This window comes from Stomoxys calcitrans, chromosome 1, assembly GCF_963082655.1.
Source record: "Stomoxys calcitrans chromosome 1, idStoCalc2.1, whole genome shotgun sequence".
NCBI classification, from domain to species: Eukaryota; Metazoa; Arthropoda; class Insecta; order Diptera; family Muscidae; genus Stomoxys; species Stomoxys calcitrans.
In genome coordinates this window covers 34,971,411-34,988,949 of record NC_081552.1, presented here as the reverse complement: position 1 = coordinate 34,988,949, position 17,539 = coordinate 34,971,411, and the positions used below count along the sequence as shown (strand labels likewise).

Genomic DNA, 17,539 nt, shown 5'->3' with positions numbered 1-17,539 from the left:
GGGGCCCGCCCATAAAAGGCGCATTTATTGTCCGATGTGGCCGAAATTGGGGACAGTGGGTTAAATTAAGCCCCTCGACATACTTCTGCAATATGGCACAGATCGGTTCAGATTTGGATGTAGCGGCCATATAGACCGATCTCTTGATCTAAGGTTTTGGGGTCATAGAAGGCGAGTTTATTGTCCGTTGACGCCGAAATTTGGGATGGTGAGTTGTGTTAGGCCCTTCGATATCCTTTTTAAATTTGATCTAGATCTGCCATATAGACCGATATCCCGATTTATAGTCTTGGTCCCATAAAGTCGCATTTATAATCCGATTTCACTTAAATTTTACACAGTGACTTATGCTTAGCATTTCGACATCCATTTAGTACATGGTTCAAATCGGTTTAATTTTAGATATAGCTACTTAAAAGACCAATATTTTGTTATACGCAATTGAAAAATGACTTGTACTTATAAGTATTTGGTCCAAATCGGAACATATTTCCATATAGCTGCTATGGGGCATGAGGTATGCATTTTTCACCGGATTTTGACAAAAGGTGTTTTACATATATACCCGAGGTGGTGGGTATCCAAACTTCGGCCCGGCCGAACTTAACGCCTTTTTACTTGTTTTGATATATAATGGTGGTTGCAGGCAGTATTAAAAGTTTCTGGTTTGGATTAATATTTTTGTAAATGTGACTGTAGCCAGCCCATAGTTTTTCAACTTCAATTTTAGAAAGTTGATTTGAAACCTTATTTGTATTCGTTTTTGTGGTAAAAAAAGTATATGTATGAATTTGAAAGGGGATTTTACATAAATACTCTATGTTGGTTGGGCCAAATGGGTTTATGTTTTGATATATTGGGTTGCCCAAAAAGTAATTGTGGATTTTTTAAAAGAAAGTAAATGCTTTTTTAATAAAACTTAGAATGAACTTTAATCAAATATACTTTTTTTACACTTTTTTTCTAAAGCAAGCTAAAAGTAGCAGCTGATAACTGACAGAAGAAAGAATGCAATTACAGAGTCACAAGCTGTGAAAAAATTTGTCAACGCCGTCTATATGAAAAATCCGCAATTACTTTTTGGGCAACCATAGTTGCCCTATAACTCGAGTATGGTACAAATCAGTCTATAATCTTAGACTTCTTGAGCTTCTAGAGGCCTCAATTCTTATTTGACTTGGCTGAAGTTTTGCTAATAATGTTTTGGTATGACTTCCAACAACTGTATCAAGTACGGTCTATATCAATTCATATCCTGATATTGCTCCCATATAAATCGATCTTTTGATTTAAAGTATTGTGCCAGTCCGAACGCTTTTACTTGTCCCTTTTTCATTATCCTTTGCCTGCAAAGAATTTGACATGCGATACATTGTGCATTCGTCCCGTCTGAATTTACCACCCTTTTACTTTCCTTTATTTCTGGAACATAACAGGACATGGTTGCGTATGAGTTATTAATAATTGTTTCAGCATTATTCATTCGCCCCAATGTACTACAAAATTTAATTAATTCTGGAATTTCCGATTGTAAGAATCCTATATACATATAGAGGCCACCTGGAGGCCGACTTAGCGCAGGGGTTAGCATGACCGCCTATGACGTTGGACGACTGAGTTCGAATCCTGGCGAGACCATCAGAAAAAATTTTCAACGGTGGTTTTCCCCTCCTAATGCTGGCTACATTTGTGAGGTATTATGCCATGTAAAACTTCTATCCAAAGAGGTGTCGCATTGCGGCATGCCGTTCGGACTCGGCTATAAAAAGGAGGCCCCTTATCATTGAGACCCGTTATCATTGAGCTTAAAACTTGAATCGGACTGCACTCATTGATGTGTGAGAAGTTTGCCCCTGTTCCTAATGTTCAATGGGCAAAATTTGCATATACATATAGGGCAGGGACGTAGACAGCATAGCAAAATTTTTATGAAATATAAATATCAATAAAAATTTTTCTAAAGACTAAACTTTAGTGAATTTTTTTAAGGATAGCATTTCAGCTATGTACTCTCTGAAGCCAACTTAAACTCGAGATTATTTCTTAAAACCAAAATTTCAAAAAAAAAATTTTTGCATTGTGCTACACAACGTTTTTCTTAAAAGTCGTTTTATTATGCTTATCAGTACAAAACAACATTCTTCTACAATTTTTTTTTTCTATTATACAAAATTTTAACCCATATAATAAAAAATTTTAACCCATTCGCCTGATCCTCGATTCCTATGTCCGATTTGGATGAAATTCTATGAACTCATAATTTAGAGCATTTTTATTGACGTAGCAATTTTTATACCCACCACCGTAGCAAAGGGGGTATATTCATTTAGTCATTCCGTTTGCAACACATCGAAATATCAATTTCCGACTCTATAAAGTATATATATTTCGGATCGTTGTAAAATTCTAAGACGGTTTAACGATGACTGTGTGTCTGTCCGTCTGTCCGAGATATTGAACTGAAATTTGGCACTGATACGTCTTTTTGATGCACGCTGGTTAAGTTCTTGAACGGACAAAATCGGACCATATTTGGATATAGCTGATATAGACCGATCTGCCGATAAAAGGTCTAATGGCCATAAATGATTTATTTTTCATCAAATTTTGCTGAAATTTGAAACGGTGGGTAAGCCTCCCGACATCTGACCCCAATATGGTTCAGATCAAACTACATTTATATATAGCTGCCATATATGCCGATCTGCCGATAAAGGGTCTGAAGCCCATAAAAACTTTATTTTTAGCCGATTTCTCTGAAATTTAAAATAGTGAGAAGTTTTAGGCCTCGCACCATCCGTCCCAAATATGGTATAGATCGGAATATATTTAGATATAGCTGCCATACATACCGGTAAACCGATAAAGGGTCTGATGCCCATAAAAACTTTATTTTTTTTACCGATTTCGCTAAAATTTGAAACAGTAAGTAGTTTTAGGCCACCCGACATCTGACCCTAATATGTTAGAGATATAGCTGTCATATAGACCGATATGCCGCTTAAGGATCTGAAGCTCATAAAAGCTTTATTTATTACCTGGTTTTGTTGAAATTTAAAATACAAAATTCAACAGTGACTTATATTTAATAGCCCAATATCAATATCCATATCGAATTTGGGTGCATAAGTTATCCAATATTAACCGGATTGTGACAAAAGGGGGTTTACATATATACCCGAGGTGGTGGGTATCCAAAGTTCTGTCCGGCCGAAATTAATGACTTTTTACTTGTTTTATATATTTTTTCGTTAATGGGTTAAGGCAATTTTTTTAAAGACCGAATCGTTATGTATTTTTTCAAAAGATACAATTTTTGTGATATTTTTAAAAGAAAAGTTAGTAAAAGTTTCTTCAAATCAAAAACAAAAACAAGTAAAAGTGTGCTAAGTTCGGCCGGGCCGAATCTTATATACCCTCCACCATGGATCGCTTTTGTCGAGTTCTTTTCCCGACATCTCTTCTTAGGCAAAAAACGATCTAAGAAAAGATTTCCTCTGCTTTTAGAGCGATATCAATATGTGGTCCGGTTTGGACCACATTTAAATAAAATGTTGGAGACCTGTCTAAAATGTCAGCCAATTCGAATAAGCATTGCGCCCTTTGGGGGCTCAAGAAGAAAAATAGAGAGATCGATTGATATGGGAGCTGTATCGGCCTATAGACCGATTCAGACCATAATAAACACGTTTGTTGATGGTCATGAGAGGATCCGTCGAACAAAATTTCAGGCAAATCGGATAATAATTGCGACCTCTAGAGGCTCAAGAAGTCAAGACCCAAGATCGGTTTATATGGCAGCTATATCAGGATATTGGCGGATTTGATCCTCACATGGCACAGTTATTGAATATCATAACAAAACACCTGGTGCAAAATTTCATTCCAATCGGATAGGAATTGCGCACTCTAGAGGCTCAAGAAGTCAAGACCCAAGATCGGGTTATATGGCAGCTATATCAGGTTATGAACCGATTTGAACCATACTTGGCACAGTAGTTGGATATCATAACAAAATACATTGTGCAAAATTTCATCCAAATTGAATAAGAATTGCGCACTGTAGAGGCTCAAGAAGTCAAGACCCAAGATCGGTTTATATGGCAGCTATATCAGGTTATGAACCGATTTGAACAATACTTGGCACAGTTGTTTCATATCATAACAAAATACGTCGTGCAAAATTTTATTTCAATCGGGTAAGAATTGCGCACTCTAGGGGCTCAAGAAGTCAAGACCCAAGATCGGTTTATATGGCAGCTATATCAGGATATTGGCGGATTTGATCCACACTTGGCACAGTTATTGAATATCATAACAAAACACGTGGTGCAAAATTTCATTCAAATCGGATAGGAATTGCGCACTCTAGAGGCTCAAGAAATCAAGACCCAAGATCGGTTTATATGGCAGCTATATCAGGTTATTGACCGATTTGAACCATACTTGGCACAGTTATAGGATTTCATAACAAAACACGTCGTGCAAAATTTCATCCCAATCGGATAAGAATTGCGCACTCTAGATGCTCAAGAAGTCAAGACCCAAGGTCGGTTTATATGGCAGCTATATCAAAACATGGACCGATATAGCCCATTTACAATACCAACCGACCTACACTAATAAGAAGTATTTGTGCAAAATTTCAAGCGGCTAGCTTTACTCCTTCGGAAGTTAGCGTGCTTTCGACAGTCAGACGGACGGACGGACGGACATGGCTAGATCGACATAAAATGTCACGACGATCAAGAGTATATACTTTATGGGGTCTCAGACGAATATTTCGAGTAGTTACAAACAGAATGACGATATTAGTATACCCCCTATCCTATGGTGGAAGGTATAACAAACATAATGACGAAATTAGTATATATTGGGGTATCTTTACCACTTTCACAGTAGCAGCAGAATTTTGCCAACTTTCCATTTTGAAAAATGTGAAGTGGGCCCCACCCCAAAATAAAATACTGGCTACGTCCCTGATATAGAGAATTCCATTTAATTTGCGATTTCGAATGAAACTTAAGCACTGTTCGCCCTTGGAGAATTGAAACAAAAAATAGCTCAACATTTCACTATTCATGACGATATAACCAAATGTTGAAATGGTCAACATCTTGTTTCTGGTTTTTCTCCCTTTCCGAGATCCTCTAGCGATTTATGTGAAACAAAAAAAAATCAACAGTTTTTATTCCCAGAAGAAGATGTTTAGATTTGTCAATGCATGCATGTGTTTGTGTTATTCCACATTTACATATGCATTCTGCATTACGAATTCCCATGAAATATGGAATGAAAGAGACTGAATGAATTTCTATGGTAAGAGACCGTCACACATTCTGGAGGAATTTCTACATCATCACAGCATCACAGGTATTTTGCATAGAGAGTTCCCTGTGGCCAACAAAAATCAACATGGAGAACATTTCCACCATTGACTTGAAGTGCAAATGTGGTAAATGTCGCCAAACTGCATAAGGATGTCATCCAGGACTTTTTGCATACAACTCCAAATTCACAATCGTTGACATCAGCAGTTTGTCATATTGCAACATGTTGGCATTATGTCAAATGTCACATTACTCTTTGTGCATATTTGTGTGTTTGATGTGGATGGACTCTGTAGAATATGCTTTTACACTTGTGATTTGTTGAAACTGGACATGGAGCTGCATGGTTTGAGATTGTGTGTGTTTTGTTCTTAATTGAGTTTGACATTTCATAAAATATGATTATTTGAATGCAAGTTTTTGAAAAGAAACCAATTAAAATTGTATTGAAATAACTTTGCTGTCTCTTAATGCATGCATCAAACTTTAATCATTATTAAAATTTACAATTTGTTTGTGTGTGATTGAGTGGAAAAAGAGAAATTTCGATTAAGCTGGTCAAAAGAAGCCCAAGAGTATTGTGTACAAATTAGAATAAGAAGTCATTATAAATGGAAGTTTATTAAAGATTTATGTTTATATTATGAAATTTTACTTTTTTTTTCTTTTCTTTACAGGTAGCATTTTGGGTTTACTAGTACCAAATATTTGGCCAATGTTATATGAAGCGAACAGTGCTGAAGGTGAAGAAAATGATAACGATTAAAAGTGGCAGATAGTTGGAGGGAAGCAAAACACAAGTAAAAGCGTGCTAAGTTCGGCCGGGCCGAATCTTACATACCCTCCACCATAGATCGCATTTGTCGAGTTCATCTCCCGGCATCTCTTCTTAGGCAAAAAAGGATATAAGAAAAGATTTGCTCTGCTATTAGAGCGATATCAAGATATGGTCCGGTAAAAAATTTCAGCCAATTCGAATAAGCATTGCGCCCTTTGGGGGCTCAAAAAGTAAAATAGAGAGATCGATTTATATGGGAGCTGTATCGGGCTATAGACCGATTCAGACCGTAAAAAACACGTATGTTGAAGGTCATCAGAAATCCGTCGTACAAAATTTCAGGCAAATCGGATAATAATTGCGACCTATAGAGGCTCAAGATGCCAAGTCCCCAGATATGTTTATATGACAGCTATATCAGGTTATGAAACGATTTGAACCATACTTGGCACAGCTGTTGGATATCATAAGAAAACACGTCGTGCAAAATTTCATTCCAATCGGATAAGAATTGCGCACGCTAGAGGCTTAAGAAGTCAAGACCCAAGATCGGTTTATATGGCAGCTATATCAGGTTATGGACCGATTTGAACCATACTTGGCATAGTTGTTGGATATCATAACAAAACACGTCGTGCAAAATTTCATTCCAATCGGATAAGAATTACGCACGCTAGAGGCTCAAGAAGTCAAGACCCAAGATCGGTTTATATGGCAGCTATATCAGGTTATAGACCGATATGAACCGTACTTGGCACAGTTATTGTATATCATAACAAAACACGTCGTGCAAAATTTTATTCCAAGCGGATAAGAATTGCGCACTATAGAGGCTCAAGAAGTCAAGACCCAAGATCGGTTTATATGGCAGCTATATCAGGTTATGGACCGATTTAAACCATACTTGGCACAGTTGTTGGATATCATAACAAAACACGTCGTGCAAAATTTCATTCCAATCGGATAAGAATTACGCACGCTAGAGGCTCAAGAAGTCAAGACCCAAGATCGGTTTATATGGCAGCTATATCAAAACATGGACCGATACGGCCCATTTACAATACCAACTGACCTACATTAATAAGAAGTATTTGTGCAAAATTTCAAGCGGCTAGCTTTACTCCTTCGGAAGTTAGTGTGCTTTCGACAGACAGACGGACGGACGGACGGACGGACGGACATGGCTAGATCGACATAAAATGTCGCGAAGATCAAGAATATATATACTTTATGGGGTCTCAGACGAATCTTTCGAGTAGTTACAAACAGAATGACGAAATTAGTATACCCCCCATCTTATGGTGGAGGGTATAAAAAAAAGGTGTCTCCCCTTCTTTGTCTCAAAAGAAGAGACTTAGTTTTCTTTACAGGTAGCATTTTGGGTTGACTAGAACCAAATTTTTGGCTAATGTTAAATGAAGCAAACGGTGCAGTGAAGATGAAGAAGATGATGACGATCACAAGTGGCAGATAGATGGAGCGAAGAGAAACAGTGGCTCCCCCTACTTAGTTTCAAAAGAAGAGACCACATCACGATAATGACTTACCGCCAACAAGCTACAGGTTTAATGTACTTATGAACAGCGAAGCTGAACTTAAGAGCCGTGAAACTGAGCATGCTGTAGCAAAACCCCCTCCTATTTTCTTCCCAGTAATGTATATGTAAAGTACTCAAGACATCAGAATTTAATTACAACTCTTTGCGAGATCGTCATGTTAGACTCACCATAGAACCAGTGAGGAAGAACAAACGTCAGGCGGTGTCAACTGTATAATACCTTTCAATACCTAATAATACCCATATCAAATTCTGAATCAATTTTGATGGACCTCGGTAGATGTTTTCAGATGGGTTATGAAACAATCCCTATCAAATTTTGAGCAAATATATTCAATCTGTACTAACCATGGTTGAAAAATGACAACACTATTGAAAACTATCCATAATCTGACGAACATAAGAGCCACATTTAAATCTGAACCGATTTCGAGCAAACTTCTCCGATATTGTGGTATTCATCGAGGAAAGCGTTGTGCAAAGTTTTGGCAAGATTGGTCAATAAATGCCCTTGCCGTGGATCAAGAAGCGAAAATCGGGCGCCATACATGTATGGCAGCTATATCTAAATCTGAACCGATTTCTGATTTCAATAGAATTCACCAGTAAGGTCGAAAGTAATTGGAAAATTCCTCGTGCCAAATTTCAAGAGAATCGGTAAACAAATGAGCACTTCATTGCAATATTTCTCAAAATCAGACGAACATATATATGGGAGCTATATCCAAACCTGAAGTGATTTCGAGCAAATCACAAATCGGCCGGGCCGAGTTTTATATACCCTCCACCAAGGATCGCATTTGTCGAGTTCTTTTTCCAGTATCTATTTTAGGCAAACATATGATAAAAGAAATGGATTGCTATCATATTGGAACTATAATATTATCGTCCGATTTGGGCCATAATTGGACACCCATAATTGGACTGAATGAGAGTCGTTGTGTAAAATTTCAGCCAGTTCGAATAAGAATTGCGCGCTCTAGGGGCTCCAGAAGTTAAATAGGGAGATCGGTTTATATGGGAGCTGTATCAGACTATAGACAGATTCAGACCATATTTGACACGTATGGTGAAGACCATGAGGTTAGTCGTTGTACAAAATTTCAGCCAAATCGGATAAGAACTGCGCGCTCTAGTGGCTCACGAATTCAAGATTCTATATCAGGTTATGGACCGCTTTAAAGCATACTTAGTATAGTTGTTGGAAATCATAACAAAACCACCTCATGCAAAATTTCAACCAAATCGGATAGAATTTGCGCCCTCTAGAGGCTGAAGAGGTCAAGACCTCAGATCGGTTTATATGACAGCAATACGAGGTTTTGGACCGATTTAAACCACACTTAACACAGTTGTTGGAAGTCATAGCACAAGATCTCATGCAAAATTACAGCCAAATCGAATAAGAATTGCGCCCTCTAGCGACTCAAAAAATCAAGATCCAAAATCGGTTTATATATCAGCTATATCAAAAAATGGACCGATATGGCCCATTTACAATTCCAACTGACCTACACTAATAAGAAGTATTCGATAAACATTTCAAGCGGCGAGCTTTACTCCTTCGCAAGTTAACGTGCTTTCGACAGACAGACGGACGGATGGACGGACAGACTGACGGACATGTCTAGATCGACTTAAACTGACATGACGATCAAGAATATATATATTGGTTTGCCCAAAAAGTAATTGCGGATTTTTTAAAAGAAAGTAATTGCATTTTTCATAAAACTTAGAATGAACTTTAATCAAATATACTTTTTTATACCCACCACCGAAGGATGGGGGTATATTCATTTTGTCATTCCGTTTGCAACACATCGAAATATCCATTTCCGACCCTATAAAGTATATATATTCTTGATCAGCGTAAAAATCTAAGACGATCTAGACATGTCCGTCCGTCTGTCCGTCTGTCCGTCTGTCTGTTGAAATCACGCTACAGTCTTCAAAAATAGAGATATTGAGCTGAAACTTTGCACAGATTCTTTTTTTGTCCCTAAGCAGGTTAAGTTCGAAGATGGACTATATCGGACTATATCTTGATATAGCCCCCATAGAGACCGATCCGCCGATTTAGGGTCTTAGGCCCATAAAAGCCACATTTATTATCCGATTTTGCTGAAATTTGGGACAGTGAGTTGTCTTAGGCCCTTCAACATTCTCCGTCAATTTTGCTTAGATCGGTCCAGATTTGGATATAGCTGCTATATAGACCGATCCTCCGATTTAGGGTCTTAGGCCCATAAAAGCCACATTTATGGTCCGATTTCGCTGAAATTTGGGACAGTGAGTTGTATTAGGCCCTTCAACATTCTCCGTCAATTTTGCTTAGATCGGTCCAGATTTGGATATAGCTGCCACATAGACCGATCCTCCGATTTAGTGTCTTAGGCCCATAAAAGCCACATTTATTATCCGATATTGCTGAACTTCGGGACAGTGAGTTGTCTTAGGCCCTTCGACATCTTCCGTCAATATGGCTCAAATCGTTTCAGATTTGGATATAGCTGCCATATAGACCGATCCTCCGATTTAGGGTCTTAGGCCCATAAAAGCCACATTTATTATCCGATATTGCTGAAATTCGGGACAGTGAGTTGCGTTAGTCCCTTCGACATCCTTCGTTAATTTGGCTCAGATCGGTCCAGATTTGGATATAGCTGCCATATAGACCGATTCTCCAATTCAGGGTCTCCATAAAAGCCACATTTATTATCCGATTTTTGGAAAATTTGGGACTGTGAGTTGCATTAGGCCCTTCAACATCCTACGTCAATTTGGCTCAGATGGGTCCAAATTTGGATATAGCTGCATATAGACCGATCTCTCGGTTTTAGGTTTTGGGGCCATAAAAAGCGCATTTATTGTCCGATTTTGCCGAAATTTGGGACAAAGAGTTAAGTAAAGCCCCTCCACATATTTCTGCAATTTGGTCTAGATCGATCAAGATTTGCATATAGCTGCCATAAAAACCGATTATGAATTTTCGACCGGATTTTGAGGAAAGGTGGTTCACATATATATCCGAGGTGGTGGGTATCCAAAGTTCGGACCGGCCGAACTTAACGCCTTTTTACTTGTTATACCCTCCACCATAGGATGGGGGGTATACTAATTTCGTCATTCTGTTTGTAACTTCTCGAAATATTCGCCTGAGACCCCATAAAGTATATATATTCTTGATCGTCTTGACATTTTATGTCGATCTAGCCATATCCATCCGTCCGTCTGTCTGTCGAAAGCACGCTACCTTCTGAAGGAGTAAAGCTAGGGGCTTGAAATTTTGCACAAATACTTTTCACTAGTGTAGGTCGGTTGGTATTGTAAATGGGCCATATCGGTCCATGCTTTGATATAGCTGCCATATAAACCGATCTTGGGTCTGGACTTCTTGAGCCTCTAGATTGGAATGAATTTTGGCACGACGTGTTTCGTTATGATATCCAACAACTGTGTCAAGTATGGTTCAAATCGGTTCATAACCTGATATAGCTGTCATATAAACCGATCTGTGATCTTGACTTCTTGAGCCTGTAGATTTCGCAATTATTATCCGATTTGCCTGAAATTTTGTACGACGGATTCTCTCACGACCGTCAACATACATGTTTATTATGGTCTGAATCGATCTATAGCCTGATACAGCTCCCATATAAATCGATCTCACTATTTAACTTCTTAAGCCCCTAATGGACGCAATTTTTATTCGAATTGGCTGACATTTTACACAAGTCTCCAACATATAATTTAATTGTGGTCCAAACCGGACCACATATTGATATCGCTCTAATAGCAGAGCAAATCTTTTCTTATATCATTTTTTGCCTAAGAAGAGATGTAGGGAAAAGAACTTGACAAATGCGCTCCATGGTGGAGGGTATATAAGATTCGGCCCGGCCGAACTTAGCACGCTTTTACTTGTTTTTAACTGATTTCGCTGAAAATTGAAACGCTGAGTTGCCTTAAGCCTCCAGTCATCCGATTATGATATGGTTCTGATCGGACTTTATTAAGATATAGCTGCTTTACTGACCCATCTCTCGACGTAAGGTTTTAGGCCCATAAAATGCACATTTTTTCATTCAATTTGGCCTATAATTTGGTTCAGATCGGTTCCGATTTGGATATGGCTGCCATATAGACTGATCTCTCGATTTAAGGTTTTGGGGCCATAAAGGCGAATTTGTTGTTCGATTTTGCCGAAATTTGGAACGTACGTTCGACATTCTTCTTCAATTTTTTTTCAGATTGGTCCAGATTTGGATATAAAGGGTGATTTTTTTGAGGTTAGGATTTTCATGCATTAGTATTTGACAGATCACGTGGGATTTCAGACATGGTGTCAAAGAGAAAGATGCTCAGTATGCTTTGACATTTCATCATGAATAGACTTACTAACGAGCAACGCTTGCAAATCATTGAATTTTATTACCAAAATCAGTGTTCGGTTCGAAATGTGTTCAAATTTTGACAAATTTTGTTCAGCGATGAGGCTCATTTCTAGTTGAATGGCTACGTAAATAAGCAAAATTGCCGCATTTGGAGTGAAGAGCAACCAGAAGCCGTTCAAGAACTGCCCATGCATCCCGAAAAATGCACTGTTTGGTGTGGTTTGTACGCTGGTGGAATCATTGGACCGTATTTTTTCAAAGATGCTGTTGGACGCAACGTTACGGTGAATGAACACATTACGAACCGAACACTGATTTTGGTAATAAAATTCAATGATTTGCAAGCGTTGCTCGTTAGTAAGTCTATTCATGATGAAATGTCAAAGCATACTGAGCATCTTTCTCTTTGACACCATGTCTGAAATCCCACGTGATCTGTCAAATACTAATGCATGAAAATCCTAACCTCAAAAAAATCACCCTTTATTTGCCATATAGACCGATATCTCGATTTAAAGTCTTGGCCCCGTAAAAGGCTCATTTATAATCCGATTTCACTGAAATTTCACACACTGACTTATGTTATGCTTTTCGACATCCGTGTCGTATATAGTTCAGATCGGTTTATTTTTAGATATAGCTACTAAAAAGAGCAATAGTTTGTTATATAAAATTTAACAATGACTTTAATTTATTAGTATTTGGTCTAAATCGGAACATATTTCAATATAGCTGCTATGGGGCATAAGGTATACTTTTTTCACCGGATTTTGACGAAAGGTGGTTTACATATATACCCGAGGTGGTGGGTAGCCAAAGTTCGGCCCGGCCGAACTTAACACCTCTTTACTTGTTTTTATTTATTTTATTATTTTGTTTTAATATGCTGTTCATTTCTGCATTTATTTATTTACATTGGCTTGCAGGAAGGCATTGATGGCTGTCTCCTTGGCCCAAAAATCACGAAATGTAGGCTGGTGATACTCTGGCTTTTCATCGATGAAATCCATGATTTTTTAGTTTTCAAAGTACTCGTAGTTTAGATTCACTTTTTATAGTCTTTCTTTCTATATTTTCAATTTTTATAAATTTAAAGAAGATACTTTCTTCGGTATGGTATGAGAACTATTTCTTTTTTTTTTTGGTATTCCTTTTACAAATTTCGTTTGCTTTATTATATTTTCACTATAATGAACATTAGCTTTTAATCACACACAAATATTCTATAAAAGCTAAAAAATTTTAAACAAACACTGGGGAAATTAATACAATTGGCACTAGCGACGGGTTATGTGTGCAGGTAGGTAAAGGATGTGTGTGATAATCTTATCAAATACTCGTATTGACCACCAACTGCAGTTGTTGCCGTTAAAAACTAAAACTGTTGCAAGCGTTGAGCAAAATTGTTACGAACCTCTTTGACGTCTAATGCACCCCAAAGCACACTCACATACACAAACACACATACAAAACACATACAAAAACAATTGATGGCCCTATGCTGTATATGGCTATAGGTCTCTAAGTCTCAGTGTCTCTTTTTGTGTATGAATGTGTGTGAAGTTTATGTCCTGAAGTACATGCAAGCACTTAGTTTAGTTTTTCCCTTTCTGAATTTCTACATATGCCTGTACAAGCGTCACTTATGGATATCAATATTGGCAATGGTGGTTCTGAAAACTACTTTATACATGTGTGTTTGTATTGCCCGTCCGGCCATGGATATGTTTGTCCTTCTTGCGTTGATCGACCATATGGTTGGACAAATAATCCATGAAGATGGCTGACAATATGGCGGAAATGGTAAACGATGTCAGCAAAGAACAAACAAATGTCAGCGTATAATGCCAACGGCAGCAATAATAAAAGCGATAAACGTTTCAAAATGGCTAAGGGAATGGAAAGCAAAGTCGACCATGAGAGAGGCTATAAACGGGTTTAGGGACGTAAAAAATATTTTAGAAAACAAAATTAGGCAAAATATTTGAAAAAATTTGTTGTAGAAATAAAATTTTGATAGAATTTACTACAGAAAAAAAAAAAAATTATGAAATTAAAAAAAAGAAGTAAAAAGGCGTTAAGTTCGGCCTGGCCGAACTTTGGATACCCACCACCTCGGGTATATATGTAAACCACCTTTCATCAAAATTCGGTGAAAATTTCATACCTTATACTCATATACCTCATACCGATCTGAACTATATACGACACAGATGTCGAAAAGCTGAACATAAGTTACTCTGTCAAATTTCAGTGAAATCGGATTATGAATGCGCTTTTTTTATGGGGCCAGGACTTTAAGTCGAGATATCGGTTTACGTGGCAGCTATATCCAAATTTGAACCGATTTGGGCCAAGTTGCATAAAGATGTCGAAAAACCTAACACAAAGCACTGTCCCAAATTTCGGCGAAATCGGACAATAAATGCCTCTTTTATGGGCCCTAAACCTTAAATCGAGAGATCGGTCTAAATGGCAGCTATATGCAAATCTGGACTGATCTGGGCAAAATTTAAGAAGGACGTCGAAGAGCCTAACCAAACACACTGTGCCAAATTTCAGCGACATCGGACAATAAATGCGTCTTTTATGGCCCCAAGACCTAAAACCTAGATATCGGTCTATATGGCAGCTATATCCAAATCTGGACCGATCTGTGCGATATTGCAGAAGCATGTCAAGAGGCTTAACCTAACTCACTGTTCCAAATTTCGGCGACATCGGACAATGAATGAGAATTTTATGGGCCCGAAACCATAAATCAAGAAATCGGTCTATATGGCAGCTATATCTTAATCTGAACCAAATTGAAGAAATATGTCAAAGGGCCTAACACAACTCACTGTCCCAAATTTCAGCAAAATCGGATAACGAATGTGGCTTTTATGGGCCTTACACCATAAATCGGAGGATCGATCTATATGGCAGCTATATTCAAATCTGGACCGATGTGAACCAAATTAACGAAGGATGTCGACGGGCCTTACACAATTCACTGTCCCGAATTTCATCAAAATCGGATAATAAATGTGGCTTTTGTGGGCCTAAGACTCTTAATTGGAGGATCTGTATATATGGCAGCTATAACCAAATCTGAGCCGATCTGGTCCAATTTAGCGAAGGATGTTGAAGGGCCTAACACAACTCACTGTCCCAAATTTCAGCAAAATCGGATCATAAATGTGGCTTTTATTGGCCAAAAACCCTAAATCGGCGGATCGGTCTATATGGGGCTTTATCAAGATATAGTCCGATATAGCCCATCCTCGAAATTAACCTTCTTATGGACAAAAAAAGAATCTGTGCAAAATTTCAGCTCAATATCTCTATTTTTAAAGACTGTAGCGTGATTTCAACAGACAGACGGACAGACGGACGGACATGTCTAGATCGTCTTTATAGGGTCGGAAATGTTTATTTCGATGTGTTGCAAACGGAATGACAAAATGAATATACCCCCATCCTTCGGTGGTGGGTATAACAAGTAAAAGCTTCGGCAGGGCCGAATCTTACATACCCTCCACCATGGATCGCATTTACCGAGTTCTTCGCCCGGCATCTCTTCTTAGGCAAAAATGGATATAAGAAAATATTTGCTCTGCTATTATTATATTAATACAAAGTGGAGACCTGTGTAAAATGTCAGCCAATTCGAATAAGAATGGCGCCCTTTAGGGGCTAAAGAAGTAAAATAGAGAGATCGATTTATATGGGAGCTGTATCGGGCTATAGATCGATTCAGATCATAATAAACACGTATATTGATGGTCATGAGAGGATCCGTAGTATATAATTTCAGGCAAATCGGATATTAATTGCGATCTCTAGAGGCTCAAGAAGTCAAGATCCCAGATCGGTTTATATGGCAGCTATATCAGGTTATTAACCGATTTGAACCATACTTGGCACAGTTGTTGGATATCATAACAAAACAAGTCGTGCAAAATTTCATTCCAATCGGATAAGAATTGCGCACTCCAGAGGCTCAAGAAGTCAAGACCCAAGATCGGTTTATAAGGCAGCTATATCAGGTTATGGACCGATTTGAGCTATACTTGGCAAAGTTGTTGGATATCATAATAAAACACGTCGTGCAAAATTGCAAACCAATCGGATAAGAATTGCACACTCTAGAGGCTTAAGAAGTCAAGACCCAAGATCGGTTTATATGGCAGCTATATCAAAACATGGACCGATATGGCCCATTTACAATACCAACCGACCTACGTAAGAAGTATCTGTGCAAAATTTCAAGCGGCTAGCTTTACTCCTTCGGAAGTTAGCGTGCTTTCGACAGACAGACGGACGGACAGACGGACGGACAGACGGACGGACATGGCTAGATCGACATAAAATGTCGCGATGATCAAGAATATATATACTTTATGGGTTCTCAGACGAATATTTCGAGTAGTTACAAACAGAATGACGATATTAGTATACCCCCCCATCTTATGGTGGAGGGTATAAAAATGTCAAAATTGGCAAAATTGTCTTGGAAAATCATGTAAGACGTGTAAAGTTCGGTTGTGCCGATCTTTGGATACCCACCAATGTGTTAACCATCATAACCACCATAAATTAACCATCACCTTTTATAACAACTCCACTGCCATATCCATAGAAATATTCAAATGGGGCTGGTCTGGATGATGTTTGATTTGGCTCCCGATAACTCTTATACAAGTCACAGTTTCAGCGAAATCGGGCAACAAATCCGCTTTTTATGGGTTTAAGACAATAAATTGGAAGATTTGTCCATGTGGCAGCTCTATCTGAATATAGCCTGATCAGGACCATATGATGGTCGGATGACGGGAGGCTTAATATAAGTCGCTGTGTCAAATTCCAGCAAAATCGGGTTATAAATGAAACTTTATGGGAGGAGGTTTATGCTTAAAATTTTTAGCGAAATTGGATAATAATTGCGGCTTTTATGGGCTAAATACTCAATCGGCAGATCGGTCTATATGGCAGCTATTTTTAAATATAGTCCGATGAGAATCATATTTGAGTGGGATGTCGGGAGGTTTAAAACAACTCACTGTTTAAAATCTTTAAAATCGGATAACAATTGCTGCTTTTATGATCTTAAGACCCTCAATCGACAGATCGGTTTATATGGCAGCTTTATCCAAATATTGTCCGATCTGGACCATATTAAAGTGTGATAACGGAAGGCTTAAAGCAACTTACTCGGCCCATTACCTTATATAGCTTTAATAGCATGGAAAATGTTTTCCGTTATCCTTTGTTTGCCTATGAAGAGATACCGGGCTAAAAACTTGACAAACGCGATCCATGGTGGAGGGTTTATACGATTCGACCCGGCCGAACTATGCACGCTATTATTTTTGTTATACCCCCCACCTTAGAAAGGGGGTATACTAATCTAGTCATTCCGTTTGTAACACCTCGAAATATTCGTCCAACGTTCTGAGTTGATCTAGACATGTCCGTCCGTCCGTCTGTCTAAATT

General features: G+C 38.2%; 1 protein-coding gene across 1 annotated transcript in view; it reads right to left on the bottom strand.

Annotated features, from left to right (window-relative positions):
- Positions 1-13,055, bottom strand: part of LOC106095022 (echinoderm microtubule-associated protein-like CG42247) — a 554,291-nt gene extending 541,236 nt beyond the window's left edge. Inside the window, exon 1 of the mRNA XM_059360659.1 lies at positions 12,975-13,055. The gene's annotated coding sequence lies outside the window, so the exon portion shown is untranslated. The remainder of the gene's footprint in view (positions 1-12,974) is intronic.
- Between the last annotated feature and the right edge of the window lie 4,484 nt (positions 13,056-17,539).